General features: G+C 40.9%; 6 non-coding genes across 6 annotated transcripts; 5 read left to right on the plus strand and 1 right to left on the minus strand.

The window, feature by feature from the left end:
- The first annotated feature begins 2,644 nt into the window (after positions 1 to 2,644).
- TRNAN-GUU (transfer RNA asparagine (anticodon GUU)) lies at positions 2,645 to 2,718 on the plus strand. Its single transcript has one exon. It is a non-coding gene; the product is annotated as a tRNA-Asn (tRNA).
- A 2,228-nt stretch (positions 2,719 to 4,946) lies between these two features.
- TRNAN-GUU (transfer RNA asparagine (anticodon GUU)) lies at positions 4,947 to 5,020 on the plus strand. Its single transcript has one exon. It is a non-coding gene; the product is annotated as a tRNA-Asn (tRNA).
- A 4,526-nt stretch (positions 5,021 to 9,546) lies between these two features.
- TRNAN-GUU (transfer RNA asparagine (anticodon GUU)) lies at positions 9,547 to 9,620 on the plus strand. Its single transcript has one exon. It is a non-coding gene; the product is annotated as a tRNA-Asn (tRNA).
- A 7,686-nt stretch (positions 9,621 to 17,306) lies between these two features.
- On the minus strand, positions 17,307 to 17,378 carry TRNAI-UAU (transfer RNA isoleucine (anticodon UAU)). The gene has a single exon. It is a non-coding gene; the product is annotated as a tRNA-Ile (tRNA).
- Positions 17,379 to 22,755: 5,377 nt separating this feature from the next.
- TRNAN-GUU (transfer RNA asparagine (anticodon GUU)) lies at positions 22,756 to 22,829 on the plus strand. Its single transcript has one exon. It is a non-coding gene; the product is annotated as a tRNA-Asn (tRNA).
- A 964-nt stretch (positions 22,830 to 23,793) lies between these two features.
- On the plus strand, positions 23,794 to 23,867 carry TRNAN-GUU (transfer RNA asparagine (anticodon GUU)). Its single transcript has one exon. It is a non-coding gene; the product is annotated as a tRNA-Asn (tRNA).
- The last annotated feature ends 1,005 nt before the right edge of the window (positions 23,868 to 24,872 follow it).

A 24,872-nucleotide genomic window follows, 5' to 3' on the forward strand; every position in this document is an offset into this window, starting at 1 on the left:
GCAGCACAATCCCAAGCAAAAAGATTGATCTTTTATGGTTTGGTTTGAATATAGAAAATGCTGAGAGGTCGCGAATCTCCTTCTGGTCCTTTGGCACGAGTTGTACTGGGATTTAGGATTTTGACTAGTGTTTTTGATCCGAGACACGTTTGCTGTTGACAGAAAAGTTCAGTTGATATGCAATGATGAAGTTTATAAAACACAACTATTTAGCAGAGGTTGGTTTCAATCCATTGACCGCTGGGTTTCACAATGTGAATTATGGTCTACAAATACAGTCGAGCATTTTTCTAGCAAACCATTTCTCTGTATATAGAGAACCAAACTGGGGAAGTGAAAAAAAACTTAGCTAGTTTGTAGAAAAAGATGCAATGCAGCACAATTTAGCAGAGGATGGTTTCGATCCATCGACCTCTGGGTTATGGGCCCAGCACGCTTCCGCTGCGCCACTCTGCTTGTGTTAACAGATGTACAGAGTAAAATTCTAATGACTGTTTGTGTTCAGGTCGATGACATGTACATTTTCAGCCATTACATATTTGTTGGCGACTAGAGTACTCCTGGGGTTCTGCAATTGTTTCTTTGTTTTTTTTTGCTTTCTTGTGTCATATTATTGTTGAAAATCATTAGAGGAAATGGTGTCTGACCATTGTTTAAGGTTCCGGTTAAAACTGGTGGGTGCGTCCGGCTGTTAGACGAAAGTTCGGCAGGCGTTTGTGTCTCTGTGGCGCAATCGGATAGCGCGTTCGGCTGTTAACCGAAAGGTTGGTGGTTCGAGTCCACCCAGGGACGTTGGTTCCTTTTGCTTGGGTAGCATGCTACAGTTGAAGACGTTTTCACATTGGTGCTCAGCATCTCCATAAAGTAAAAGCACTGTTGCTGCCTAAGTTTTGAATTCACAAGGCAAACTGGAGAAAAAACTTTCCGGTTGTGTTTCTGTCTACATGTCCAGAAAGAGCATAGCTGTCTGGTATTTGCCAGAAGGTTGAAAACATCTGATAGAATACACAAAACTTCCTTCGAGCCGGAATTGAACCAGCGACCTAAGGATTGCTAATTTAGATCTACAGTCCTCCGCTCTACCAGCTGAGCTATCGAAGGCTTGATTTAGCCATTGTTGAAAGTCTTCAAGGTTTGGACGTGTGTGCCACGAGCAGGTGGCAAAAACAATTCACTCGGCCAACTGAAAAAGGCATCCAAAGATTGTATTGGAGAATGCGGGCATCGATCCCGCTACCTCTCGCATGCTAAGCGAGCGCTCCACCACTTGAGCTACTCCCCCATGCCCGACGAACGCCATTATCAGTTTCACGCCACACCATGTCACAGTTTACTTATAGTCAAATGTGCCATTGAGTGTTTTTTTTTTTTTTTTTTTTTTAAGTACAGATTCCTTTCTCCCATATTTGAAGAACATCTGCGGAGTTCACAATGTGAATTATGGCCTACAAATACAGTCGAGCAATTTTCTAGCAAACCATTTCTATGTATGTAGAGAACCAGACTGGGGGAGTAAAAAAAACTTACCTAGTTTGTAGAAAAAAGTTGTAATGCAGCACAATCCCAAGCAAAAAGATTGACCTTTTATGGTTTGGTTTGAATATAGAAAATGCTGAGAGGTCGCGAATCTCCTTCTGGTCCTTTGGCACGAGTTGTACTGGGATTTAGGATTTTGACTAGTGTTTTTGATCCGAGACACGTTTGCTGTTGACAGAAAAGTTCAGTTGATATGCAATGATGAAGTTTATAAAACACAACTATTTAGCAGAGGTTGGTTTAGATCCATCGACTGCTGGGTTTCACAATGTGAATTATGGCCTACAAATACAGTCGAGCAATTTTCTAGTAAACCATTTCTCTGTATATAGAGAACCAAACTGGGGGAGTGAAAAAAAACTTACCTAGTTTGTAGAAAAAAGTTGTAATGCAGCACAATCCCAAGCAAAAAGATTGATCTTTTATGGTTTGGTTTGAATATAGAAAATGCTGAGAGGTCGCGAATCTCCTTCTGGTCCTTTGGCACGAGTTGTACTGGGATTTAGGATTTTGACTAATGTTTTTGATCCGAGACACGTTTGCTGTTGACAGAAAAGTTCAGTTGATATGCAATGATGAAGTTTATAAAACACAACTATTTAGCAGAGGTTGGTTTCAATCCATTGACCGCTGGGTTTCACAATGTGAATTATGGTCTACAAATACAGTCGAGCAATTTTCTAGCAAACCATTTCTCTGTATATAGAGAACCAAACTGGGGAAGTGAAAAAAAACTTAGCTAGTTTGTAGAAAAAGATGCAATGCAGCACAATTTAGCAGAGGATGGTTTCGATCCATCGACCTCTGGGTTATGGGCCCAGCACGCTTCCGCTGATCCACTCTGCTTGTGTTAACAGATGTACAGAGTAAAATTCTAATGACTGTTTGTGTTCAGGTCGATGACATGTAAATTTTCAGCCATTACATATTTGTTGGCGACTAGAGTACTCCTGGGGTTCTGCAATTGTTTCTTTGTTTTTTTTTGCTTTCTTGTGTCATATTATTGTTGAAAATCATTAGAGGAAATGGTGTCTGACCATTGTTTAAGGTTCCGGTTAAAACTGGTGGGTGCGTCCGGCTGTTAAACGAAAGTTCAGCAGGCGTTTGTGTCTCTGTGGCGCAATCGGTTAGCGCGTTCGGCTGTTAACCGAAAGGTTGGTGGTTCGAGTCCACCCAGGGACGTTGGTTCCTTTTGCTTGGGTAGCATGCTACAGTTGAAGACGTTTTCACATTGGTGCTCAGCATCTCCATAAAGTAAAAGCACTGTTGCTGCCTAAGTTTTGAATTCACAAGGCAAACTGGAGAAAAAACTTTCCGGTTGTGTTTCTGTCTACATGTCCAGAAAGAGCATAGCTGTCTGGTATTTGCCAGAAGGTTGAAAACATCTGATAGAATACACAAAACTTCCATCAAGCCGGAATTGAACCAGCAACCTAAGGATTGCTAATTTAGATCTACAGTCCTCCGATCTACCAGCTGAGCTATCGAAGGCTTGATTTAGCCATTGTTGAAAGTCTTCAAGGTTTGGACGTGTGTGCCACGAGCAGGTGGCAAAAACAATTCACTCGGCCAACTGAAAAAGGCATCCAAAGATTGTATTGGAGAATGCGGGCATCGATCCTTCTACCTCTCGCATGCTAAGCGAGCGCTCTACCACTTGAGCTAATCCCCCATGCCCGACGAACGCCATTATCAGTTTCACGCCACACCATGTCACAGTTTACTTATAGTCAAATGTGCCATTGAGTGCTTTTTTTTTTTTTTTTTTTTTTTTAAGTACAGATTCCTTTCTCCCATATTTGAAGAACATCTACGGAGTTCACAATGTGAGTTATGGCCTACAAATAAAGTCGAGCAATTTTCTAGCAAACCATTTCTATGTATGTAGAGAACCAGACTGGGGGAGTAAAAAAAACTTACCTAGTTTGTAGAAAAAAGTTGTAATGCAGCACAATCCCAAGCAAAAAGATTGACCTTTTATGGTTTGGTTTGAATATAGAAAATGCTGAGAGGTCGCGAATCTCCTTCTGGTCCTTTGGCACGAGTTGTACTGGGATTTAGGATTTTGACTAGTGTTTTTGATCCGAGACACGTTTGCTGTTGACAGAAAAGTTCAGTTGATATGCAATGATGAAGTTTATAAATCACAACTATTTAGCAGAGGTTGGTTTCGATCCATCGACCGCTGGGTTTCACAATGTGAATTATGGCCTACAAATACAGTCGGGCAATTTTCTAGCAAACCATTTCTATGTATGTAGAGAACCAGACTGGGGGAGTAAAAAAAACTTACCTAGTTTGTAGAAAAAAGTTGTAATGCAGCACAATCCCAAGCAAAAAGATTGACCTTTTATGGTTTGGTTTGAATATAGAAAATGCTGAGAGGTCGCGAATCTCCTTCTGGTCCTTTGGCACGAGTTGTACTGGGATTTAGGATTTTGACTAGTGTTTTTGATCCGAGACACGTTTGCTGTTGACAGAAAAGTTCAGTTGATATGCAATGATGAAGTTTATAAAACACAACTATTTAGCAGAGGTTGGTTTAGATCCATCGACTGCTGGGTTTCACAATGTGAATTATGGCCTACAAATACAGTCGAGCAATTTTCTAGTAAACCATTTCTCTGTATATAGAGAACCAAACTGGGGGAGTGAAAAAAAACTTACCTAGTTTGTAGAAAAAAGTTGTAATGCAGCACAATCCCAAGCAAAAAGATTGATCTTTTATGGTTTGGTTTGAATATAGAAAATGCTGAGAGGTCGCGAATCTCCTTCTGGTCCTTTGGCACGAGTTGTACTGGGATTTAGGATTTTGACTAGTGTTTTTGATCCGAGACACGTTTGCTGTTGACAGAAAAGTTCAGTTGATATGCAATGATGAAGTTTATAAAACACAACTATTTAGCAGAGGTTGGTTTCAATCCATTGACCGCTGGGTTTCACAATGTGAATTATGGTCTACAAATACAGTCGAGCAATTTTCTAGCAAACCATTTCTCTGTATATAGAGAACCAAACTGGGGAAGTGAAAAAAAACTTAGCTAGTTTGTAGAAAAAGATGCAATGCAGCACAATTTAGCAGAGGATGGTTTCGATCCATCGACCTCTGGGTTATGGGCCCAGCACGCTTCCGCTGCTCCACTCTGCTTGTGTTAACAGATGTACAGAGTAAAATTCTAATGACTGTTTGTGTTCAGGTCGATGACATGTAAATTTTCAGCCATTACATATTTGTTGGCGACTAGAGTACTCCTGGGGTTCTGCAATTGTTTCTTTGTTTTTTTTTGCTTTCTTGTGTCATATTATTGTTGAAAATCATTAGAGGAAATGGTGTCTGACCATTGTTTAAGGTTCTGGTTAAAACTGGTGGGTGCGTCCGGCTGTTAGACGAAAGTTCGGCAGGCGTTTGTGTCTCTGTGGCGCAATCGGTTAGCGCGTTCGGCTGTTAACCGAAAGGTTGGTGGTTCGAGTCCACCCAGGGACGTTGGTTCCTTTTGCTTGGGTAGCATGCTACAGTTGAAGACGTTTTCACATTGGTGCTCAGCATCTCCATAAAGTAAAAGCACTGTTGCTGCCTAAGTTTTGAATTCACAAGGCAAACTGGAGAAAAAACTTTCCGGTTGTGTTTCTGTCTACATGTCCAGAAAGAGCATAGCTGTCTGGTATTTGCCAGAAGGTTGAAAACATCTGATAGAATACACAAAACTTCCATCAAGCCGGAATTGAACCAGCGACCTAAGGATTGCTAATTTAGATCTACAGTCCTCCGCTCTACCAGCTGAGCTATCGAAGGCTTGATTTAGCCATTGTTGAAAGTCTTCAAGGTTTGGACGTGTGTGCCACGAGCAGGTGGCAAAAACAATTCACTCGGCCAACTGAAAAAGGCATCCAAAGATTGTATTGGAGAATGCGGGCATCGATCCTTCTACCTCTCGCATGCTAAGCGAGCGCTCTACCACTTGAGCTAATCCCCCATGCCCGACGAACGCCATTATCAGTTTCACGCCACACCATGTCACAGTTTACTTATAGTCAAATGTGCCATTGAGTGCTTTTTTTTTTTTTTTTTTTTTTAAGTACAGATTCCTTTCTCCCATATTTGAAGAACATCTACGGAGTTCACAATGTGAGTTATGGCCTACAAATAAAGTCGAGCAATTTTCTAGCAAACCATTTCTATGTATGTAGAGAACCAGACTGGGGGAGTAAAAAAAACTTACCTAGTTTGTAGAAAAAAGTTGTAATGCAGCACAATCCCAAGCAAAAAGATTGACCTTTTATGGTTTGGTTTGAATATAGAAAATGCTGAGAGGTCGCGAATCTCCTTCTGGTCCTTTGGCACGAGTTGTACTGGGATATAGGATTTTGACTAGTGTTTTTGATCCGAGACACGTTTGCTGTTGACAGAAAAGTTCAGTTGATATGCAATGATGAAGTTTATAAATCACAACTATTTAGCAGAGGTTGGTTTCGATCCATCGACCGCTGGGTTTCACAATGTGAATTATGGCCTACAAATACAGTCGGGCAATTTTCTAGCAAACCATTTCTATGTATGTAGAGAACCAGACTGGGGGAGTAAAAAAAACTTACCTAGTTTGTAGAAAAAAGTTGTAATGCAGCACAATCCCAAGCAAAAAGATTGACCTTTTATGGTTTGGTTTGAATATAGAAAATGCTGAGAGGTCGCGAATCTCCTTCTGGTCCTTTGGCACGAGTTGTACTGGGATTTAGGATTTTGACTAGTGTTTTTGATCCGAGACACGTTTGCTGTTGACAGAAAAGTTCAGTTGATATGCAATGATGAAGTTTATAAAACACAACTATTTAGCAGAGGTTGTTTTAGATCCATCGACTGCTGGGTTTCACAATGTGAATTATGGCCTACAAATACAGTCGAGCAATTTTCTAGTAAACCATTTCTCTGTATATAGAGAACCAAACTGGGGGAGTGAAAAAAAACTTACCTAGTTTGTAGAAAAAAGTTGTAATGCAGCACAATCCCAAGCAAAAAGATTGATCTTTTATGGTTTGGTTTGAATATAGAAAATGCTGAGAGGTCGCGAATCTCCTTCTGGTCCTTTGGCACGAGTTGTACTGGGATTTAGGATTTTGACTAGTGTTTTTGATCCGAGACACGTTTGCTGTTGACAGAAAAGTTCAGTTGATATGCAATGATGAAGTTTATAAAACACAACTATTTAGCAGAGGTTGGTTTCAATCCATTGACCGCTGGGTTTCACAATGTGAATTATGGTCTACAAATACAGTCGAGCAATTTTCTAGCAAACCATTTCTCTGTATATAGAGAACCAAACTGGGGAAGTGAAAAAAAACTTAGCTAGTTTGTAGAAAAAGATGCAATGCAGCACAATTTAGCAGAGGATGGTTTCGATCCATCGACCTCTGGGTTATGGGCCGCGCACGCTTCCGCTGCTCCACTCTGCTTGTGTTAACAGATGTACAGAGTAAAATTCTAATGACTGTTTGTGTTCAGGTCGATGACATGTAAATTTTCAGCCATTACATATTTGTTGGCGACTAGAGTACTCCTCGGGTTCTGCAATTGTTTCTTTGTTTTTTTTTGCTTTCTTGTGTCATATTATTGTTGAAAATCATTAGAGGAAATGGTGTCTGACCATTGTTTAAGGTTCCGGTTAAAACTGGTGGGTGCGTCCGGCTGTTAAACGAAAGTTCGGCAGGCGTTTGTGTCTCTGTGGCGCAATCGGTTAGCGCGTTCGGCTGTTAACCGAAAGGTTGGTGGTTTGAGTCCACCCAGGGACGTTGGTTCCTTTTGCTTGGGTAGCATGCTACAGTTGAAGACGTTTTCACATTGGTGCTCAGCATCTCCATAAAGTAAAAGCACTGTTGCTGCCTAAGTTTTGAATTCACAAGGCAAACTGGAGAAAAAACTTTCCGGTTATGTTTCTGTCTACATGTCCAGAAAGAGCATAGCTGTCTGGTATTTGCCAGAAGGTTGAAAACATCTGATAGAATACACAAAACTTCCATCAAGCCGGAATTGAACCAGCGACCTAAGGATTGCTAATTTAGATCTACAGTCCTCCGCTCTACCAGCTGAGCTATCGAAGGCTTGATTTAGCCATTGTTGAAAGTCTTCAAGGTTTGGACGTGTGTGCCACGAGCAGGTGGCAAAAACAATTCACTCGGCCAACTGAAAAAGGCATCCAAAGATTGTATTGGAGAATGCGGGCATCGATCCTTCTACCTCTCGCATGCTAAGCGAGCGCTCTACCACTTGAGCTAATCCCCCATGCCCGACGAACGCCATTATCAGTTTCACGCCACACCATGTCACAGTTTACTTATAGTCAAATGTGCCATTGAGTGCTTTTTTTTTTTTTTTTTTTTTTAAGTACAGATTCCTTTCTCCCATATTTGAAGAACATCTACGGAGTTCACAATGTGAGTTATGGCCTACAAATAAAGTCGAGCAATTTTCTAGCAAACCATTTCTATGTATGTAGAGAACCAGACTGGGGGAGTAAAAAAAACTTACCTAGTTTGTAGAAAAAAGTTGTAATGCAGCACAATCCCAAGCAAAAAGATTGACCTTTTATGGTTTGGTTTGAATATAGAAAATGCTGAGAGGTCGCGAATCTCCTTCTGGTCCTTTGGCACGAGTTGTACTGGGATTTAGGATTTTGACTAGTGTTTTTGATCCGAGACACGTTTGCTGTTGACAGAAAAGTTCAGTTGATATGCAATGATGAAGTTTATAAATCACAACTATTTAGCAGAGGTTGGTTTCGATCCATCGACCGCTGGGTTTCACAATGTGAATTATGGCCTACAAATACAGTCGGGCAATTTTCTAGCAAACCATTTCTATGTATGTAGAGAACCAGACTGGGGGAGTAAAAAAAACTTACCTAGTTTGTAGAAAAAAGTTGTAATGCAGCACAATCCCAAGCAAAAAGATTGACCTTTTATGGTTTGGTTTGAATATAGAAAATGCTGAGAGGTCGCGAATCTCCTTCTGGTCCTTTGGCACGAGTTGTACTGGGATTTAGGATTTTGACTAGTGTTTTTGATCCGAGACACGTTTGCTGTTGACAGAAAAGTTCAGTTGATATGCAATGATGAAGTTTATAAAACACAACTATTTAGCAGAGGTTGGTTTAGATCCATCGACTGCTGGGTTTCACAATGTGAATTATGGCCTACAAATACAGTCGAGCAATTTTCTAGTAAACCATTTCTCTGTATATAGAGAACCAAACTGGGGGAGTGAAAAAAAACTTACCTAGTTTGTAGAAAAAAGTTGTAATGCAGCACAATCCCAAGCAAAAAGATTGATCTTTTATGGTTTGGTTTGAATATAGAAAATGCTGAGAGGTCGCGAATCTCCTTCTGGTCCTTTGGCACGAGTTGTACTGGGATTTAGGATTTTGACTAGTGTTTTTGATCCGAGACACGTTTGCTGTTGACAGAAAAGTTCAGTTGATATGCAATGATGAAGTTTATAAAACACAACTATTTAGCAGAGGTTGGTTTCAATCCATTGACCGCTGGGTTTCACAATGTGAATTATGGTCTACAAATACAGTCGAGCAATTTTCTAGCAAACCATTTCTCTGTATATAGAGAACCAAACTGGGGAAGTGAAAAAAAACTTAGCTAGTTTGTAGAAAAAGATGCAATGCAGCACAATTTAGCAGAGGATGGTTTCGATCCATCGACCTCTGGGTTATGGGCCCAGCACGCTTCCGCTGCTCCACTCTGCTTGTGTTAACAGATGTACAGAGTAAAATTCTAATGACTGTTTGTGTTCAGGTCGATGACATGTAAATTTTCAGCCATTACATATTTGTTGGCGACTAGAGTACTCCTGGGGTTCTGCAATTGTTTCTTTGTTTTTTTTTGCTTTCTTGTGTCATATTATTGTTGAAAATCATTAGAGGAAATGGTGTCTGACCATTGTTTAAGGTTCTGGTTAAAACTGGTGGGTGCGTCCGGCTGTTAGACGAAAGTTCGGCAGGCGTTTGTGTCTCTGTGGCGCAATCGGTTAGCGCGTTCGGCTGTTAACCGAAAGGTTGGTGGTTCGAGTCCACCCAGGGACGTTGGTTCCTTTTGCTTGGGTAGCATGCTACAGTTGAAGACGTTTTCACATTGGTGCTCAGCATCTCCATAAAGTAAAAGCACTGTTGCTGCCTAAGTTTTGAATTCACAAGGCAAACTGGAGAAAAAACTTTCCGGTTGTGTTTCTGTCTACATGTCCAGAAAGAGCATAGCTGTCTGGTATTTGCCAGAAGGTTGAAAACATCTGATAGAATACACAAAACTTCCATCAAGCCGGAATTGAACCAGCGACCTAAGGATTGCTAATTTAGATCTACAGTCCTCCGCTCTACCAGCTGAGCTATCGAAGGCTTGATTTAGCCATTGTTGAAAGTCTTCAAGGTTTGGACGTGTGTGCCACGAGCAGGTGGCAAAAACAATTCACTCGGCCAACTGAAAAAGGCATCCAAAGATTGTATTGGAGAATGCGGGCATCGATCCTTCTACCTCTCGCATGCTAAGCGAGCGCTCTACCACTTGAGCTAATCCCCCATGCCCGACGAACGCCATTATCAGTTTCACGCCACACCATGTCACAGTTTACTTATAGTCAAATGTGCCATTGAGTGCTTTTTTTTTTTTTTTTTTTTTTAAGTACAGATTCCTTTCTCCCATATTTGAAGAACATCTACGGAGTTCACAATGTGAGTTATGGCCTACAAATAAAGTCGAGCAATTTTCTAGCAAACCATTTCTATGTATGTAGAGAACCAGACTGGGGGAGTAAAAAAAACTTACCTAGTTTGTAGAAAAAAGTTGTAATGCAGCACAATCCCAAGCAAAAAGATTGACCTTTTATGGTTTGGTTTGAATATAGAAAATGCTGAGAGGTCGCGAATCTCCTTCTGGTCCTTTGGCACGAGTTGTACTGGGATTTAGGATTTTGACTAGTGTTTTTGATCCGAGACACGTTTGCTGTTGACAGAAAAGTTCAGTTGATATGCAATGATGAAGTTTATAAATCACAACTATTTAGCAGAGGTTGGTTTCGATCCATCGACCGCTGGGTTTCACAATGTGAATTATGGCCTACAAATACAGTCGGGCAATTTTCTAGCAAACCATTTCTATGTATGTAGAGAACCAGACTGGGGGAGTAAAAAAAACTTACCTAGTTTGTAGAAAAAAGTTGTAATGCAGCACAATCCCAAGCAAAAAGATTGACCTTTTATGGTTTGGTTTGAATATAGAAAATGCTGAGAGGTCGCGAATCTCCTTCTGGTCCTTTGGCACGAGTTGTACTGGGATTTAGGATTTTGACTAGTGTTTTTGATCCGAGACACGTTTGCTGTTGACAGAAAAGTTCAGTTGATATGCAATGATGAAGTTTATAAAACACAACTATTTAGCAGAGGTTGTTTTAGATCCATCGACTGCTGGGTTTCACAATGTGAATTATGGCCTACAAATACAGTCGAGCAATTTTCTAGTAAACCATTTCTCTGTATATAGAGAACCAAACTGGGGGAGTGAAAAAAAACTTACCTAGTTTGTAGAAAAAAGTTGTAATGCAGCACAATCCCAAGCAAAAAGATTGATCTTTTATGGTTTGGTTTGAATATAGAAAATGCTGAGAGGTCGCGAATCTCCTTCTGGTCCTTTGGCACGAGTTGTACTGGGATTTAGGATTTTGACTAGTGTTTTTGATCCGAGACACGTTTGCTGTTGACAGAAAAGTTCAGTTGATATGCAATGATGAAGTTTATAAAACACAACTATTTAGCAGAGGTTGGTTTCAATCCATTGACCGCTGGGTTTCACAATGTGAATTATGGTCTACAAATACAGTCGAGCAATTTTCTAGCAAACCATTTCTCTGTATATAGAGAACCAAACTGGGGAAGTGAAAAAAAACTTAGCTAGTTTGTAGAAAAAGATGCAATGCAGCACAATTTAGCAGAGGATGGTTTCGATCCATCGACCTCTGGGTTATGGGCCCAGCACGCTTCCGCTGCTCCACTCTGCTTGTGTTAACAGATGTACAGAGTAAAATTCTAATGACTGTTTGTGTTCAGGTCGATGACATGTAAATTTTCAGCCATTACATATTTGTTGGCGACTAGAGTACTCCTGGGGTTCTGCAATTGTTTCTTTGTTTTTTTTGCTTTCTTGTGTCATATTATTGTTGAAAATCATTAGAGGAAATGGTGTCTGACCATTGTTTAAGGTTCCGGTTAAAACTGGTGGGTGCGTCCGGCTGTTAAACGAAAGTTCGGCAGGCGTTTGTGTCTCTGTGGCGCAATCGGTTAGCGCGTTCGGCTGTTAACCAAAAGGTTGGTGGTTCGAGTCCACCCAGGGACGTTGGTTCCTTTTGCTTGGGTAGCATGCTACAGTTGAAGACGTTTTCACATTGGTGCTCAGCATCTCCATAAAGTAAAAGCACTGTTGCTGCCTAAGTTTTGAATTCACAAGGCAAACTGGAGAAAAAACTTTCCGGTTGTGTTTCTGTCTACATGTCCAGAAAGAGCATAGCTGTCTGGTATTTGCCAGAAGGTTGAAAACATCTGATAGAATACACAAAACTTCCATCGAGCCGGAATTGAACCAGCGACCTAAGAATTGCTAATTTAGATCTACAGTCCTCCGCTCTACCAGCTGAGCTATCGAAGGCTTGATTTAGCCATTGTTGAAAGTCTTCAAGGTTTGGACGTGTGTGCCACGAGCAGGTGGCAAAAACAATTCACTCGGCCAACTGAAAAAGGCATCCAAAGATTGTATTGGAGAATGCGGGCATCGATCCCTCTACCTCTCGCATGCTAAGCGAGCGCTCTACCACTTGAGCTAATCCCCCATGCCCGACGAACGCCATTATCAGTTTCACGCCACACCATGTCACAGTTTACTTATAGTCAAATGTGCCATTGAGTGGTTTTTTTTTTTTTTTTTTTTTTAAGTACAGATTCCTTTCTCCCATATTTGAAGAACATCTACGGAGTTCACAATGTGAGTTATGGCCTACAAATAAAGTCGAGCAATTTTCTAGCAAACCATTTCTATGTATGTAGAGAACCAGACTGGGGGAGTAAAAAAAACTTACCTAGTTTGTAGAAAAAAGTTGTAATGCAGCACAATCCCAAGCAAAAAGATTGACCTTTTATGGTTTGGTTTGAATATAGAAAATGCTGAGAGGTCGCGAATCTCCTTCTGGTCCTTTGGCACGAGTTGTACTGGGATTTAGGATTTTGACTAGTGTTTTTGATCCGAGACACGTTTGCTGTTGACAGAAAAGTTCAGTTGACATGCAATGATGAAGTTTATAAATCACAACTATTTAGCAGAGGTTGGTTTCGATCCATCGACCGCTGGGTTTCACAATGTGAATTATGGACTACAAATACAGTCGGGCAATTTTCTAGCAAACCATTTCTATGTATGTAGAGAACCAGACTGGGGGAGTAAAAAAAACTTACCTAGTTTGTAGAAAAAAGTTGTAATGCAGCACAATCCCAAGCAAAAAGATTGACCTTTTATGGTTTGGTTTGAATATAGAAAATGCTGAGAGGTCGCGAATCTCCTTCTGGTCCTTTGGCACGAGTTGTACTGGGATTTAGGATTTTGACTAGTGTTTTTGATCCGAGACACGTTTGCTGTTGACAGAAAAGTTCAGTTGATATGCAATGATGAAGTTAATAAATCACAACTACTTAGCAGAAGTTGGTTTCGATCCATCGACCGCTGGGTTTCACAATGTGAATTATGGCCTACAAATACAGTCGGGCAATTTTCTAGCAAACCATTTCTATGTATGTAGAGAACCAGACTGGGGGAGTAAAAAAAACTTACCTAGTTTGTAGAAAAAAGTTGTAATGCAGCACAATCCCAAGCAAAAAGATTGACCTTTTATGGTTTGGTTTGAATATAGAAAATGCTGAGAGGTCGCGAATCTCCTTCTGGTCCTTTGGCACGAGTTGTACTGGGATTTAGGATTTTGACTAGTGTTTTTGATCCGAGACACGTTTGCTGTTGACAGAAAAGTTCAGTTGATATGCAATGATGAAGTTTATAAAACACAACTATTTAGCAGAGGTTGGTTTCGATCCATCGACCGCTGGGTTTCACAATGTGAATTATGGCCTACAAATACAGTCGAGCAATTTTCTAGCAAACCATTTCTATGTATGTAGAGAACCAGACTGGGGGAGTAAAAAAAACTTACCTAGTTTGTAGAAAAAAGTTGTAATGCAGCACAATCCCAAGCAAAAAGATTGACCTTTTATTGTTTGGTTTGAATATAGAAAATGCTGAGAGGTCGCGAATCTCCTTCTGGTCCTTTGGCACGAGTTGTACTGGGATTTAGGATTTTGACTAGTGTTTTTGATCCGAGACACATTTGCTGTTGACAGAAAAGTTCAGTTGATATGCAATGATGAAGTTTATGAAACACAACTATTTAGCAGAGGTTGGTTTCGATCCATCGACCGCTGGGTTTCACAATGTGAATTATGGCCTACAAATACAGTCGGGCAATTTTCTAGCAAACCATTTCTATGTATGTAGAGAACCAGACTGGGGGAGTAAAAAAAATTTACCTAGTTTGTAGAAAAAAGTTGTAATGCAGCACAATCCCAAGCAAAAAGATTGACCTTTTATGGTTTGGTTTGAATATAGAAAATGCTGAGAGGTCGCGAATCTCCTTCTGGTCCTTTGGCACGAGTTGTACTGGGATTTAGGATTTTGACTAGTGTTTTTGATCCGAGACACGTTTGCTGTTGACAGAAAAGTTCAGTTGATATGCAATGATGAAGTTAAAAAAAACACAACTATTTAGCAGAGGTTGGTTTCGATCCATCGACCGCTGGGTTTCACAATGTGAATTATGGCCTACAAATACAGTCGAGCAATTTTCTAGTAAACCATTTCTCTGTATATAGAGAACCAAACTGGGGGAGTGAAAAAAAACTTAGCTAGTTTGTAGAAAAAGATGCAAAGCAGCACAATTTAGCAGAGGATGGTTTCGATCCATCGACCTCTGGGTTATGGGCCCAGCACGCTTCCGCTGCGCCACTCTGCTTGTGTTAACAGATGTACAGAGTAAAATTCTAATGACTGTTTGTGTTCAGGTCGATGACATGTAAATTTTCAGCCATTACAAATTTGTTGGCGACTAGAGTACTCCTGGGGTTCTGCAATTGTTTCTTTGTTTTTTTTTGCTTTCTTGTGTCATATTATTGTTGAAAATCATTAGAGGAAATGGTGTCTGACCATTGTTTAAGGTTCCGGTTAAAACTGGTGGGTGCGTCCGGCTGTTAGACGAAAGTTTGGCAGGCGTTTGTGTCTCTGTGGCGCAATCGGTTAGCGCGTTCGGCTGTTAACCGAAACTGAAAGTCTTCAAGGTTTGGACGTGTGTGCCACGAGCAGGTGGCAAAAACAATTCACTCGGCCAACTGAAAAAGGCATCCAAAGATTGTATTGGAGAATGCGGGCATCGATCCCGCTACCTCTCGCATGCTAAGCGAGCGCTCTACCACTTGAGCTAATCCCCCATGCCCGACGAACGCCATTATCAGTTTCACGCCACACCATGTCACTGTTTACTTATAGTCAAATGTGCCATTGAGTGCTTTTTTTTTTTTTTTTTTTTTTTTAAGTACAGATTCCTTTCTCCCATATTTGAAGAACATCTACGGAGTTCACAATGTGAATTATGGCCTACAAATACAGTCGAGCAATTTTCTAGCAAACCATTTCTATGTATGTAGAGAACCAGACTGGGGGAGTAAAAAAAACTTACCTAGTTTGTAGAAAAAAGTTGTAATGCAGCACAATCCCAAGCGAAAAGATTGATCTTTTATGGTTTGGTTTGAATATAGAAAATGCTGAGAGGTCGCGAATCTCCTTCTGGTCCTTTGGCACGAGTTGTACTGGGATTTAGGATTTTGACTAGTGTTTTTGATCCGAGACACGTTTGCTGTTGACAGAAAAGTTCAGTTGATATGCAATGATGAAGTTTATAAAACACAACTATTTAGCAGAGGTTGGTTTCGATCCATCGACCGCTGGGTTTCACAATGTGAATTATGGCCTACAAATACAGTCGAGCAATTTTCTAGTAAACCATTTCTCTGTATATAGAGAACCAAACTGGGGGAGTGAAAAAAACTTACCTAGTTTGTAGAAAAAAGTTGTAATGCAGCACAATCCCAAGCGAAAAGATTGATCTTTTATGGTTTGGTTTGAATATAGAAAATGCTGAGAGGTCGCGAATCTCCTTCTGGTCCTTTGGCACGAGTTGTACTGGGATTTAGGATTTTGACTAGTGTTTTTGATCCGAGACACGTTTGCTGTTGACAGAAAAGTTCAGTTGATATGCAATGATGAAGTTTATAAAACACAACTATTTAGCAGAGGTTGGTTTCAATCCATTGACCGCTGGGTTTCACAATGTGAATTATGGTCTACAAATACAGTCGAGCAATTTTCTAGCAAACCATTTCTCTGTATATAGAGAACCAAACTGGGGAAGTGAAAAAAAACTTAGCTAGTTTGTAGAAAAAGATGCAATGCAGCACAATTTAGCAGAGGATGGTTTCGATCCATCGACCTCTGGGTTATGGGCCCAGCACGCTTCCGCTGCGCCACTCTGCTTGTGTTAACAGATATACAGAGTAAAATTCTAATGACTGTTTGTGTTCAGGTCGATGACGTAAATTTTCAGCCATTACATATTTGTTGGCGACTAGAGTACTCCTGGGGTTCTGCAATTGTTTCTTTGTTTTTTTTTGCTTTCTTGTGTCATATTATTGTTGAAAATCATTAGAGGAAATGGTGTCTGACCATTGTTTAAGGTTCCGGTTAAAACTGGTGGGTGCGTCCGGCTGTTAGACGAAAGTTCGGCAGGCGTTTGTGTCTCTGTGGCGCAATCGGTTAGTGCGTTCGGCTGTTAACCGAAAGGTTGGTGGTTCGAGTCCACCCAGGGACGTTGGTTCCTTTTGCTTGGGTAGCATGCTACAGTTGAAGACGTTTTCACATTGGTGCTCAGCATCTCCATAAAGTAAAAGCACTGTTGCTGCCTAAGTTTTGAATTCACAAGGCAAACTGGAGAAAAAACTTTCCAGTTGTGTTTCTGTCTACATGTCCAGAAAGAGCATAGATGTCTGGTATTTGCCAGAAGGTTGAAAACATCTGATAGAATACACAAAACTTCCTTCGAGCGGGAATTGAACCAGCGACCTAAGGATTGCTAATTTAGATCTACAGTCCTCCGCTCTACCAGCTGAGCTATCGAAGGCTTGATTTAGCCATTGTTGAAAGTCTTCAAGGTTTGGACGTGTGTGCCACGAGCAGGTGGCAAAAACAATTCACTCGGCCAACTGAAAAAGGCATCCAAAGATTGTATTGGAGAATGCGGGCATCGATCCCGCTACCTCTCGCATGCTAAGCGAGCGCTCTACCACTTGAGCCCCATGCCCGATGAACGCCATTATCAGTTTCACGCCACACCATGTCACAGTTTACTTATAGTCAAATGTGCCATTGAGTGCTTTTTTTTTTTTTTTTTTTTTTTTTAAGTACAGATTCCTTTCTCCCATATTTGAAGAACATCTACGGAGTACACAATGTGAATTATGGCCTACAAATACAGTCGAGCAATTTTCTAGCAAACCATTTCTCTGTATATAGAGAACCAAACTGGGGAAGTGAAAAAAAACTTAGCTAGTTTGTAGAAAAAGATGCAATGCAGCACAATTTAGCAGAGGATGGTTTCGATCCATCGACCTCTGGGTTATAGGCCCAGCACGCTTCCGCTGCGCCACTCTGCTTGTGTTAACAGATGTACAGAGTAAAATTCTAATGACTGTTTGTGTTCAGGTCGATGACATGTAAATTTTCAGCCATTACATATTTGTTGGCGACTAGAGTACTCCTGGGGTTCTGCAATTGTTTCTTTGTTATTTTTTGCTTTCTTGTGTCATATTATTGTTGAAAATCATTAGAGGAAATGGTGTCTGACCATTGTTTAAGGTTCCGGTTAAAAGTGGTGGGTGCGTCCGGCTGTTAGACGAAAGTTCGCAGGCGTTTGTGTCTCTGTGGCGCAATCGGTTAGCACGTTCGGCTGTTAACCGAAAGGTTGGTGGTTCGAGTCCACCCAGGGACGTTGGTTCCTTTTGCTTGGGTAGCATGCTACAGTTGAAGACGTTTTCACATTGGTGCTCAGCATCTCCATAAAGTAAAAGCACTGTTGCTGCCTAAGTTTTGAATTCACAAGGCAAACTGAAGAAAAAACTTTCCGGTTGTGTTTCTGTCTACATGTCCAGAAAATGCATAGCTGTCTGGTATTTGCCAGAAGGTTGAAAACATCTGATAGAATACACAAAACTTCCTTCGAGCCGGAATTGAACCAGCGACCTAAGGATTGCTAGTTTAGATCTACAGTCCTCCGCTCTACCAGCTGAGATATCGAAGGCTTGATTTAGCCATTGTTGAAAGTCTTCAAGGTTTGACCGCTGGGTTTCACAATGTGAATTATGGTCTACAAATACAGTCGAGCAATTTTCTAGCAAACCATTTCTCTGTATATAGAGAACCAAACTGGGGAAGTGAAAAAAAACTTAGCTAGTTTGTAGAAAAAGATGCAATGCAGCACAATTTAGCAGAGGATGGTTTCGATCCATCGACCTCTGGGTTATGGGCCCAGCACGCTTCCGCTGCGCCACTCTGCTTGTGTTAACAGATGTACAGAGTAAAATTCTAATGACTGTTTGTGTTCAGGTCGATGACATGTAAATTTTCAGCCATTACATATTTGTTGGCGACTAGAGTACTCCTGGGGTTCTGCAATTGTTTCTTTGTTTTTTTTTGCTTTCTTGTGTCATATTATTGTTGAAAATCATTAGAGGAAATGGTGTCTGACCATTGTTTAAGGTTCCGGTTAAAACTGGTGGGTGCGTCCGGCTGTTAGACGAAAGTTCGGTAGGTGTTTTTGTCTCTGTGGCGCAATCGGTTAGAGCGTTCGGCTGTTAACCGAAAGGTTGGTGGTTCGAGTCCACCCAGGGACGTTGGTTCCTTTTGCTTGGGTAGCATGCTACAGTTGAAGACGTTTTCACATTGGTGCTCATCATCTCCATAAAGTAAAAGCACTGTTGCTGCCTAAGTTTTGAATTCACAAGGCAAACTGGAGAAAAAACTTTCCGGTTGTGTTTCTGTCTACATGTCCAGAAAATGCATAGCTGTCTGGTATTTGCCAGAAGGTTGAAAACATCTGATAGAATACACAAAACTTCCTTCGAGCCGGAATTGAACCAGCGACCTAAGGATTGCTAATTTAGATCTACAGTCCTCCGCTCTACCAGCTGAGCTATCGAAGGCTTGATTTAGCCATTGTTGAAAGTCTTCAAGGTTTGACCGCTGGGTTTCACAATGTGAATTATGGTCTACAAATACAGTCGAGCAATTTTCTAGCAAACCATTTCTCTGTATATAGAGAACCAAACTGGGGAAGTGAAAAAAAACTTAGCTAGTTTGTAGAAAAAGATGCAATGCAGCACAATTTAGCAGAGGATGGTTTCGATCCATCGACCTCTGGGTTATGGGCCCAGCACGCTTCCGCTGCACCACTCTGCTTGTGTTTACAGATATACAGAGTAAAATTCTAATGACTGTTTGTGTTCAGGTCGATGACATGTAAATTTTCAGCCATTACATATTTGTTGGCGACTAGAGTACTCCTGGGGTTCTGCAATTGTTTCTTTGGTTTTTTTTGCTTTCTTGTGTCATATTATTGTTGAAAATCATTAGAGGAAATGGTGTCTGACCATTGTTTAAGGTTCCGGTTAAAACTGGTGAGTGCGTCCGGCTGTTAGACGAAAGTTCGGCAGGCGTTTGTGTCTCTGTGGCGCAATCGGTTAGCGCGTTCGGCTGTTAACCGAAAGGTTGGTGGTTCCTTTTGAGACACGTTTGCTGTTGACAGAAAAGTTCAGTTGATATGCAATGATGAAGTTTATAAAACTCAACTATTTAGCAGAGGTTGGTTTCGATCCATCGACCGCTGGGTTTCACAATGTGAATTATAGCCTACAAATACAGTCGAGCAATTTTCTAGTAAACCATTTCTCTGTATATAGAGAACCAAACTGGGGGAGTGAAAAAAAACTTACCTAGTTTGTAGAAAAAAGTTGTAATGCAGCACAATCCCAAGCGAAAAGATTGATCTTTTATGGTTTGGTTTGAATATAGAAAATGCTGAGAGGTCGCGAATCTCCTTCTGGTCCTTTGGCACGAGTTGTACTGGGATTTAGGATTTTGACTAGTGTTTTTGATCCGAGACACGTTTGCTGTTGACAGAAAAGTTCAGTTGATATGCAATGATGAAGTTTATAAAACACAACTATTTAGCAGAGGTTGGTTTCAATCCATGGACCGCTGGGTTTCACAATGTGAATTATGGTCTACAAATACAGTCGAGCAATTTTCTAGCAAACCATTTCTCTGTATATAGAGAACCAAACTGGGGAAGTGAAAAAAAACTTAGCTAGTTTGTAGAAAAAGATGCAATGCAGCACAATTTAGCAGAGGATGGTTTCGATCCATCGACCTCTGGGTTATGGGCCCAGCACGCTTCCGCTGCACCACTCTGCTTGTGTTAACAGATGTACAGAGTAAAATTCTAATGACTGTTTGTGTTCAGGTCGATGACATGTAAATTTTCAGCCATTACATATTTGTTGGCGACTAGAGTACTCCTGGGGTTCTGCAATTGTTTCTTTGTTTTTTTTTGCTTTCTTGTGTCATATTATTGTTGAAAATCATTAGAGGAAATGGTGTCTGACCATTGTTTAAGGTTCCGGTTAAAACTGATGGGTGCGTCCGGCTGTTAGACGAAAGTTCGGTTGGCGTTTGTGTCTCTGTGGCCCAATCGGTTAGCGCGTTCGGCTGTTAACCGAAAGGTTGGTGGTTCGAGTCCACCCAGGGACGTTGGTTCCTTTTGCTTGGGTAGCATGCTACAGTTGAAGACGTTTTCACATTGGTGCTCAGCATCTCCATAAAGTAAAAGCACTGTTGCTGCCTAAGTTTTGAATTCACAAGGCAAACTGGAGAAAAAACTTTCCGGTTGTGTTTCTGTCTACATGTCCAGAAAGAGAATAGCTGTCTGGTATTTGCCAGAAGGTTGAAAACATCTGATAGAATACACAAAACTTCCTTCGAGCCGGAATTGAACCAGCGACCTAAGGATTGCTAATTGAGATCTACAGTCCTCCGCTCTACCAGCTGAGCTATCGAAGGCTTGATTTAGCCATTGTTGAAAGTCTTCAAGGTTTGGACGTGTGTGCCACGAGCAGGTGGCAAAAACAATTCACTCGGCCAACTGAAAAAGGGATCCAAAGATTGTATTGGAGAATGCGGGCATCGATCCCGCTACCTCTCGCATGCTAAGCGAGCGCTCTACCATTTGAGCTAATCCCCCATGCCCGACGAACTCCATTATCAGTTTCACGCCACACCATGTCACAGTTTACTTATAGTCAAATGTGCCATTGAGTGCTTTTTTTTTTTTTTTTTTTCTTAAGTACAGATTCCTTTCTCCCATATTTGAAGAACATCTACGGAGTTCACAATGTGAATTATGGCCTACAAATACAGTCGAGCAATTTTCTAGCAAACCATTTCTATGTATGTAGAGAATCAGACTGGGGGAGTAAAAAAAACTTACCTAGTTTGTAGAAAAAAGTTGTAATGCAGCACAATCCCAAGCAAAAAGATTGACCTTTTATGGTTTGGTTTGAATATAGAAAATGCTGAGAGGTCGCGAATCTCCTTCTGGTCCTTTGGCACGAGTTGTACTGGGATTTAGGATTTTGACTAGTGTTTTTGATCCGAGACACGTTTGCTGTTGACAGAAAAGTTCAGTTGATATGCAATGATGAAGTTTATAAATCACAACTATTTAGCAGAGGTTGGTTTCGATCCATCGACCGCTGTGTTTCACAATGTGAATTATGGCCTACAAATACAGTCGGGCAATTTTCTAGCAAACCATTTCTATGTATGTAGAGAACCAGACTGGGGGAGTAAAAAAAACTTACCTAGTTTGTAGAAAAAAGTTGCAATGCAGCACAATCCCAAGCAAAAATATTGACCTTTTATGGTTTGGTTTGAATATAGAAAATGCTGAGAGGTCGCGAATCTCCTTCTGGTCCTTTGGCACGAGTTGTACTGGGATTTAGGATTTTGACTAGTGTTTTTGATCCGAGACACGTTTGCTGTTGACAGAAAAGTTCAGTTGATATGCAATGATGAAGTTTATAAAACACAACTATTTAGCAGAGGTTGGTTTCGATCCATCGACCGCTGGGTTTCACAATGTGAATTATGGCCTACAAATACAGTCGAGCAATTTTCTAGTAAACCATTTCTCTGTATATAGAGAACCAAACTGTGGGAGTGAAAAAAAACTTACCTAGTTTGTAGAAAAAAGTTGTAATGCAGCACAATCCCAAGCGAAAAGATTGATCTTTTATGGTTTGGTTTGAATATAGAAAATGCTGAGAGGTCGCGAATCTCCTTCTGGTCCTTTGGCACGAGTTGTACTGGGATTTAGGATTTTGACTAGTGTTTTTGATCCGAGACACGTTTGCTGTTGACAGAAAAGTTCAGTTGATATGCAATGATGAAGTTTATAAAACACAACTATTTAGCAGAGGTTGGTTTCAATCCATTGACCGCTGGGTTTCACAATGTGAATTATGGTCTACAAATACAGTCGAGCAATTTTCTAGCAAACCATTTCTCTGTATATAGAGAACCAAACTGGGGAAGTGAAAAAAAACTTAGCTAGTTTGTAGAAAAAGATGCAATGCAGCACAATTTAGCAGAGGATGGTTTCGATCCATCGACCTCTGGGTTATGGGCCCAGCACGCTTCCGCTGCCCCACTCTGCTTGTGTTAACAGATGTACAGAGTAAAATTCTAATGACTGTTTGTGTTCAGGTCGATGACATGTAAATTTTCAGCCATTACATATTTGTTGGCGACTAGAGTACTCCTGGGGTTCTGCAATTGTTTCTTTGTTTTTTTTTGCTTTCTTGTGTCATATTATTGTTGAAAATCATTAGAGGAAATGGTGTCTGACCATTGTTTAAGGTTCCGGTTAAAACTGGTGGGTGCGTCCGGCTGTTAGACGAAAGTTCGGCAGGTGTTTGTGTCTCTGTGGCGCAATCGGTTAGCGCGTTCGGCTGTTAACCGAAAGGTTGGTGGTTCGAGTCCACCCAGGGACGTTGGTTCCTTTTGAGACACGTTTGCTGTTGACAGAAAAGTTCAGTTGATATGCAATGATGAAGTTTATAAAACTCAACTATTTAGCAGAGGTTGGTTTCGATCCATCGACCGCTGGGTTTCACAATGTGAATTATGGCCTACAAATACAGTCGAGCAATTTTCTAGTAAACCGTTTCTCTGTATATAGAGAACCAAACTGGGGGAGTGAAAAAAAACTTACCTAGTTTGTAGAAAAAAGTTGTAATGCAGCACAATCCCAAGCGAAAAGATTGATCTTTTATGGTTTGGTTTGAATATAGAAAATGCTGAGAGGTTGCGAATCTCCTTCTGGTCCTTTGGCACGAGTTGTACTGGGATTTAGGATTTTGACTAGTGTTTTTGATCCGAGACACGTTTGCTGTTGACAGAAAAGTTCAGTTGATATGCAATGATGAAGTTTATAAAACACAACTATTTAGCAGAGGTTGGTTTCAATCCATTGACCGCTGGGTTTCACAATGTGAATTATGGTCTACAAATGCAGTCGAGCAATTTTCTAGCAAACCATTTCTCTGTATATAGAGAACCAAACTGGGGAAGTGAAAAAAAACTTAGCTAGTTTGTAGAAAACGATGCAATGCAGCACAATTTAGCAGAGGATGGTTTCGATCCATCGACCTCTGGGTTATGGGCCCAGCACGCTTCCGCTGCCCCACTCTGCTTGTGTTAACAAATGTACAGAGTAAAATTCTAATGACTGTTTGTGTTCAGGTCGATGACATGTAAATTTTCAGCCATTACATATTTGTTGGCGACTAGAGTACTCCTGGGGTTCTGCAATTGTTTCTTTGTTTTTTTTTGCTTTCTTGTGTCATATTATTGTTGAAAATCATTAGAGGAAATGGTGTCTGACCATTGTTTAAGGTTCCGGTTAAAACTGGTGGGTGCGTCCGGCTGTTAGACGAAAGTTCGGCAGGTGTTTGTGTCTCTGTGGCGCAATCGGTTAGCGCGTTCGGCTGTTAACCGAAAGGTTGGTGGTTCGAGTCCACCCAGGGACGTTGGTTCCTTTTGAGACACGTTTGCTGTTGACAGAAAAGTTCAGTTGATATGCAATGATGAAGTATATAAAACTCAACTATTTAGCAGAGGTTGGTTTCGATCCATCGACCGCTGGGTTTCACAATGTGAATTATGGCCTACAAATACAGTCGAGCAATTTTCTAGTAAACCATTTCTCTGTATATAGAGAACCAAACTGGGGGAGTGAAAAAAAACTTACCTAGTTTGTAGAAAAAAGTTGTAATGCAGCACAATCCCAAGCGAAAAGATTGATCTTTTATGGTTTGGTTTGAATATAGAAAATGCTGAGAGGTTGCGAATCTCCTTCTGGTCCTTTGGCACGAGTTGTACTGGGATTTAGGATTTTGACTAGTGTTTTTGATCCGAGACACGTTTGCTGTTGACAGAAAAGTTCAGTTGATATGCAATGATGAAGTTTATAAAACACAACTATTTAGCAGAGGTTGGTTTCAATCCATTGACCGCTGGGTTTCACAATGTGAATTATGGTCTACAAATACAGTCGAGCAATTTTCTAGCAAACCATTTCTCTGTATATAGAGAACCAAACTGGGGAAGTGAAAAAAAACTTAGCTAGTTTGTAGAAAAAGATGCAATGCAGCACAATTTAGCAGAGGATGGTTTCGATCCATCGACCTCTGGGTTATGGGCCCAGCACGCTTCCGCTGCGCCACTCTGCTTGTGTTAACAGATGTACAGAGTAAAATTCTAATGACTGTTTGTGTTCAGGTCGATGACATGTAAATTTTCAGCCATTACATATTTGTTGGCGACTAGAGTACTCCTGGGGTTCTGCAATTGTTTCTTTGTTTTTTTTTGCTTTCTTGTGTCATATTATTGTTGAAAATCATTAGAGGAAATGGTGTCTGACCATTGTTTAAGGTTCCGGTTAAAACTGGTGGGTGCGTCCGGCTGTTAGACGAAAGTTCGGCAGGCGTTTGTGTTTCTGTGGCCCAATCGGTTAGCGCGTTCGGCTGTTAACC

This window comes from Dendrobates tinctorius, unplaced genomic scaffold (genome assembly GCF_039654945.1).
Source record: "Dendrobates tinctorius isolate UK_male_01 unplaced genomic scaffold, ASM3965494v1 ptg000251l, whole genome shotgun sequence".
In the NCBI taxonomy this organism is placed as follows: Eukaryota; Metazoa; Chordata; class Amphibia; order Anura; family Dendrobatidae; genus Dendrobates; species Dendrobates tinctorius.